The sequence below is a fragment of the Macrobrachium nipponense genome, chromosome 15, assembly GCF_015104395.2.
Source record: "Macrobrachium nipponense isolate FS-2020 chromosome 15, ASM1510439v2, whole genome shotgun sequence".
Lineage (NCBI taxonomy): Eukaryota > Metazoa > Arthropoda > Malacostraca > Decapoda > Palaemonidae > Macrobrachium > Macrobrachium nipponense.
Window position 1 is genome coordinate 49,315,395 of NC_087208.1, and position 6,478 is coordinate 49,321,872.

Genomic DNA, 6,478 nt, shown 5'->3' on the forward strand with positions numbered 1-6,478 from the left:
CAGTAAACTCAGAGAGGCAGCAAACATGTCCATGCCAAAGATCAAACAATCCAAGATCGATCACAAAGATGCATGGTACTACTGTGAAAGAATCAAAGAACTCAATGCCAGAGTCAACAGAGTCCAGAAACTCTTCAGACGGGATCCATCTGACGAGATGCACAGACTTCTCAGAGAGGTAATAGCCCACGCAACTGAAGAGACAAAAGAAATCAAACAACAGGCATGGTATGATTGGTGTGCAAACATCAGCAGACAAACTCCAGTAACCCAGATCTGGAGATTCCTTGCAAAAATTGCAGGGAAAGGAAGAACAGAGCAAAGCATCCACCCCAACCCACAAGAAGAAGCTGACAGTAGAGCCAGAAACTTCTCAGAAAGGACAAAATCCCACAACCTTCCACAAACAACACGGGAAAAAATAAATGAATTTTCCCCAGCAAGGTGGAGAGAAATCAATACTGCCTGCAACACATCTGACGACACAGACACACCCTTCACTATGGAAGAACTAAACAGTGCACTCAGCAAGGGGAAAAGAGACACAGCCCCGGGAGCAGATGCAATCACCTACAGCATGCTGAGACACATGGGAGACCCTGCCAAACAGGTATATCTACTCCTGGTAAACAGGACATATGCAGAGCACACCAGGCCAAAGAAATGGCAACAGCAAGACACGCAACCAATACCAAAGCCAAAAGAGGAAGGCACATATAGGCTGATTTCCCTCATTAGCTGCACTGAAAAGGTTGTGGAAAGAATGGTTCTAAACAGACTACTATGGAAAGCAGGGCCCCTACACCATAGGCTCTATGCCTATAGGGAAGGAGTAGGCACCCATGAGTGCCTCACAGATGTGCTAAGTGCCATAAATGGCAGAAAATCCGCAGTGGTCTTCTCAGATCTAGAAAAAGCATATGAACTGGCCAATGCAGCAACCATCCTCTCCTCCCTAGTCCAAAAGAGGATCAAAGGCAACCTGCTTACATGGACAAAAGGATACATGCGAGACAGAGAAGCAAGAGTAGTGTTCCAAGGCAGAATGTCAGAATACTACTCTCTTGAAAATGACACTCCACAGGGGGGCATTCTAAGCCCCTTCTTATTCAATGTCCTTATGGAAAATGTAGCCTGTCTCGAACTACCACAAGGAGTAGAGGTCTTCATATATGCTGACGATGTTTGCATCGTCAGCTCCGGCCCTCAAAGACAACTCCAAAAGATGCAAGAACCCTTGCAAAAACTTGAGGCCAAGTGCACACAACTGGGACTCAAAATCAACAGAAACAAGACAAAAGCCATTGCAATAAAACATGATTGAAATCCACCCAACCTTCTACTGAAAGGAGACGTCATAGACTGGGTGGATAGCTACACATACCTGGGAGTCTGCATTGCAGATTCACTATCTCCTGAGAAGGAAATACAGCTCCTCCAGGCCTAAACAAAAATAGGGCATATTGCCCTAAAGAGAATCACTCACTACAAGAAGGTGCAACATACCATCTTCTCATGAGGTTCTACATACAAACCATCAGAGCACAAGTAGAATATGCAGCACCAGTCCTGACAAGTCTCAGAAAGGATCAACAGCAAAGGCTGGAAGTCATCCAAAATAATGCAATGAGACTTATACTTGAAGCCCCAATGTGGACAAGAATTTGTCTCTTGAGAGCAGAGACACAACTACAGTCTCTCAAGAACCGGATAGGCCAAAGAAATATTGCCATTCTGTGCAAAACCATCAGGAACGACAGAAATGGACCACACAAAAACAAAATGCAATCGTGTATAAACCTGCATGAAGAGCTAGACCCGCCCAAAACCTATGTGGGCAGCATACTCCAAACACTGAGAGAACTGGGTATGCAGGACACAGTGAAACACATAACATAGGATGTCCCACCTGAGGGATACCAAAAACCACCTCCCTGGGTCAAAGACCCAATCCAGTATTACTTCACAATACTACCGGCAAACAAAGCACTGTGCACAGCAGCACAGATGAAAACTGCAGCAGAAGAAGCAATCAGGAATACAGCAGCTGAAAACATATATTACACAGATGGCTCAGTTGATCCAGAAGCTCCAGCAACTGCAGCAGCAGTGGCTGCCCAAGACTTCAAAGGAAGCTGGAGGCTATCCAACAATGCCTCCATGCTACAAGCGGAACTAATGGCAATCTTAAAAGCCTTAGAAAATTCTAATTTAAAAGAAGTACACACAAATTGCATATCGACTCCAAAGGAGCAATACTCGCAATCAAAGCAACAAATCCAAAAGAAAATGTGACACTGATAACAGCCATGAAATCAGTGGCCAAGTCACATCAAGCTGCTGGCAGGAGAGTCACACTAAACTGGATACCCAGCCATGTGGGAATCCAGGGAAATGAAGAAGCTGACATCCTTGCCAAAAGTGCCCTCAGCTGCAGTACAGTAAGCATAAAAGTGCAACCATCCATAACACACCTAAAGGAAATGGATAAAAGCTATGCCAAACTCCAAGAAGAGAGTGAAGTACGACGTCACTATCTACAAGATTCACGAACGTCCAAGTGGTATGTGGGTGTCACAAATCTAACGCCGCATGACATCACAAAACAAACCACTAGAAAACTCTCAGTCATCACACACAGATTAAGGCTAGGATACCTGTGCACCTGGCAAATGATAGGTAATGAGGGCAGGTTATGTCAGTACTGTGACCAAGAGGCAATCCAGCCCCTCGAACACTACCTACTAGACTGCCCAGAGACACAGTCTCTCAGGTCGAACCTAACTGAAAATGAGCTGACACCGGCACAGATCACCAGACACATCCTAAATAACATAGGGATACATGGGAATCTCGTAATGTCTCACCCATCTCCCAGGTAAAATGACGAATCACACGGCATTTCTCCACAGACACATGGGAATCTCCTATTGTCTTACAAACATAAAACCAACGAAAGCTACACAATGCACAAACCCTCTACTTCACTGTTTGCAATGGGAGCCATACACATCTTTGGGAGCATATGTATAAGTGTGAGTATGCATGAACATGTATATATACTATAATACTTTCTTAATGTTGGTTTGATATATATTGCAATATTTTCAGATGCTACACACATGTATATATATTGTGCCTAAAATGTTTATAGGTAACTTTTTTTTTTACCACCTCCTTTCCTTCAAACTAAAACTCGCTTCCTTCTTCCTACTCAGCACTCTCCAGCTAGGCTGAGTCTCACTGCTATAAAACTTCTCTCCTACTGATGGGTACCGTAAGGTTCAAAGGGGTTGCAATCCTGCCTGTCACCCTATCCACTTTCTACAACTAACCGCCAAAGCACTGTTTTTGTATCTTTACAGATATTCCAGTTACGGGCTGCTCTAGGAGCAAGAGCCCGTGCCAGCACAAGGCTGGCTTAATCTCCAACAACAACAACAACACCATCTCTTCACTTCTACTGCTAACCAGCCAAGAAGATGACCTACGAGAAGGTTGAAACGTCGCGATAAGCCTGAGCTATACCAGCAGTAATACCACATGAATATCAGAGACGAACCCGACCTGACATTGACCTCTCTTATGGAATGATACCAACACAGGACGACGACCCCTGCTTGATCTGAACCAGAGGAACGCCTTCCCATATACCAGTATCCTGATAACATCAGTATACTGATAATACCAGTCTTTGATTAATAAAGCCTGTTCTGAATAAAATGCCACTTTAAGCATTATCACCAATATGAATATTGAACAACTATTGCGAAGTATCGCTGAGCCAGTAAAGCGAGTAATAAGAAAAATAGAAAAGATAATATATAAGATTAATTCGCTGAATTCTGCCATTTTACTCAACAGAATTTGTTTAAAAGAGGGTCTTCTTCCAAAATATATTATTATTATTATTATTATTATTATTATTATTATTATTATTATTATTATTATTATTTGTCTATCACAGTCCTCCAATGCACGGTTTCTAGGACTACTTCAACCTTTGATCATTATTATTATTATTATTATTATTATTATTATTATTATTATTATTATTATTATTATTATTATTATTTTGAAAATAATGGCAGTTTTCAACGAATTAATATTATACAGGAGTCTTTTCAATTCTTCTGATGATTCGTTTTTTCTAAAAACGAGTTATCAGAAGAATTTAAAAGAGACTGTATAAGATTAATTCGTTGAAAACTGCCAATATTTTCAACAAAACATGTATCAAAGAAGGTCTGCTCCCTGCATGTTATTATTATTATTATTTTATTATTATTATTATTATTATTATTATTATTATTATTATTATTATTCAGAAGACGACCCTTATCCATACGGAACAAGCCCACCAAAGGGGCCACTGACTTGAAATTCAAGCTTCTAATCTAAACTTCCTGTATCGTTAACTAAAGGCAAAACACCTTTTTCAGACCCTTTTTAGGATCTTCCATAGACCTTTCCTACCCCCTCTAACAGGCACAAAAACAATAGCAACAACAACAACAGAATAGTTTGTAGGCTTACTCCCCGAGCAAGCGATAAGAAAATGAAACTATTATTCACGAAGGCTTTCCCTTCATCCTCTGGCGTTTTATCTAGATTTCATGCATATTTCAGTTTTAAGTTTTATATACTGGTTCAGGTTACAGGTTTTATTTCCGGTCTGTACACAAGCTGTAAAAAGTCATTCTTTTTTTTACGCGTTTAATTTTTCATGTAATCGATTCCTTTTACTCAATATCAAATAAAATTAGCATGAATTCTTTTTTCTGTTCGCCAGAACAGAAAAAAGAATTGTGATGACGGGAATATCATATTAGAAACAAGGAAAATTTACGAAGAGAGAGAGAGAGAGAGAGAGAGAGAGAGAGAGAGAGAGAGAGAGAGAGAGAGAGAGAGGGAAGGAGGGAAACAAAAAACCTTACCCTCTTTTCCGTCATTTGGGATGTGACAAGAATATCATATCAGAACTAAGGAAAGTTTACGGTGATTTCACACCCATGCTTATTCAGAAGGGAGGCAAAGTATAAATATATATACATATATATTGCATTTCAAAGATTGTTTCCTATTTACAAAGCTCTGTTGCAACGCGCGAGGTGGGAAGGGGTCCCTTTTTTATTTATATATCTTGCAAATAAATAACGTATCGTACCTGCGCTCGTGTTATGAAAGTGGAGATTCGTTTTCGTAAGTCATTTGCAATTGAAATTAATTATGTTTTCACCGAATGAATTCTGTACACATCTCTGCCTATTTGCATTTATGTAAATATGCGATTGGTGTCCATGTTTATAAACAATGCGTTTGTAAATAGATAGTAATAGATTGTTGCCATGTTTCAAAACGAAATTTGGTGTAAAGTTGGAACAATAATTGTTACATTAAACCGCAATACAAGTATCCTTGTTTTTTTTTATAATTAACTCACATTTTTATCTGTTTATTCACTCATTCACTTATTTTTTGTATTTACTAGCCAGTGATTTCATCTTTCTGTATTTTCCCTTACCTGTAAATTTTTCTAATGAACACCGTGATATTCTTTGGAAGCTTGAATCTCAATATATTATTTCAGAGTTAGAGCGAATTGGATATTGAAGGAAATTTGTAGCTTAATGCATATCATTATTATTATTTTTTTTAATTTCGAGGTATCTGTGTCATAGATTGTCGACGCATTTCAAAGCCTTCAGTCAATCTTGATAAAGAAACCCTCTGTACTATCTAAATGTATTGTATTTAGCTTAAAATAAAAAGAAAAAAAAGAGACCTGGTTTTGGGTCTTCATAAATTCCATTCGTAAAAGCCAAGGACGTACAAAAAGCTCTCTCTCTCTCTCTCTCTCTCTCTCTCTCTCTCTCTCTCTCTCTCTCTCTTCTTCTCTCTCTCTCAGCGTCTAGGTAATTCCTTCCTCTAAAGATTGAATTCTGGCTGAGTTTTCTTTGCGAGGGAAGTACCTGGACTTAACCACTTAACGTTTAAGTCAGCGTAGGACAAAGACTCCTTTTAGTAAGCAATTCTTCCGGTCCTTTAACTGCTCGATATTTCACGGAGGAAAGGACGGACATTGCTCGCCAGAGAGAGAGAGAGTTTTTGAATGTCCTTGGCTTATACAATCCTCGATGTCTAGTGAAAAACCTGGACTCCAGAGAGAGAGAGAGAGAGAGAGAGATAGAGTAGATAGAGATAGATAGAGAGAGAGAGAGAGAAAGAGAACGCCCTTGGCATTTAAGAGGCCCAAATGTCCAGAGGCATTTCGTATGTTGAAAAAATATACTTAATATAGAACTGAGAAAGTGTTTTTTTTTTTTTTTTTTTTTTTTTTTTTCATAATATCTGAGCGCTTTGAAATGCGTCGACAGTCTAGGAAACGGAGGCCTTGGAACTGTCAAAAGAATACTAAAATAAATAATTAAATAAATAATTAAATAAATAAATTTATTTTTAAAAACCACGTAAGTGG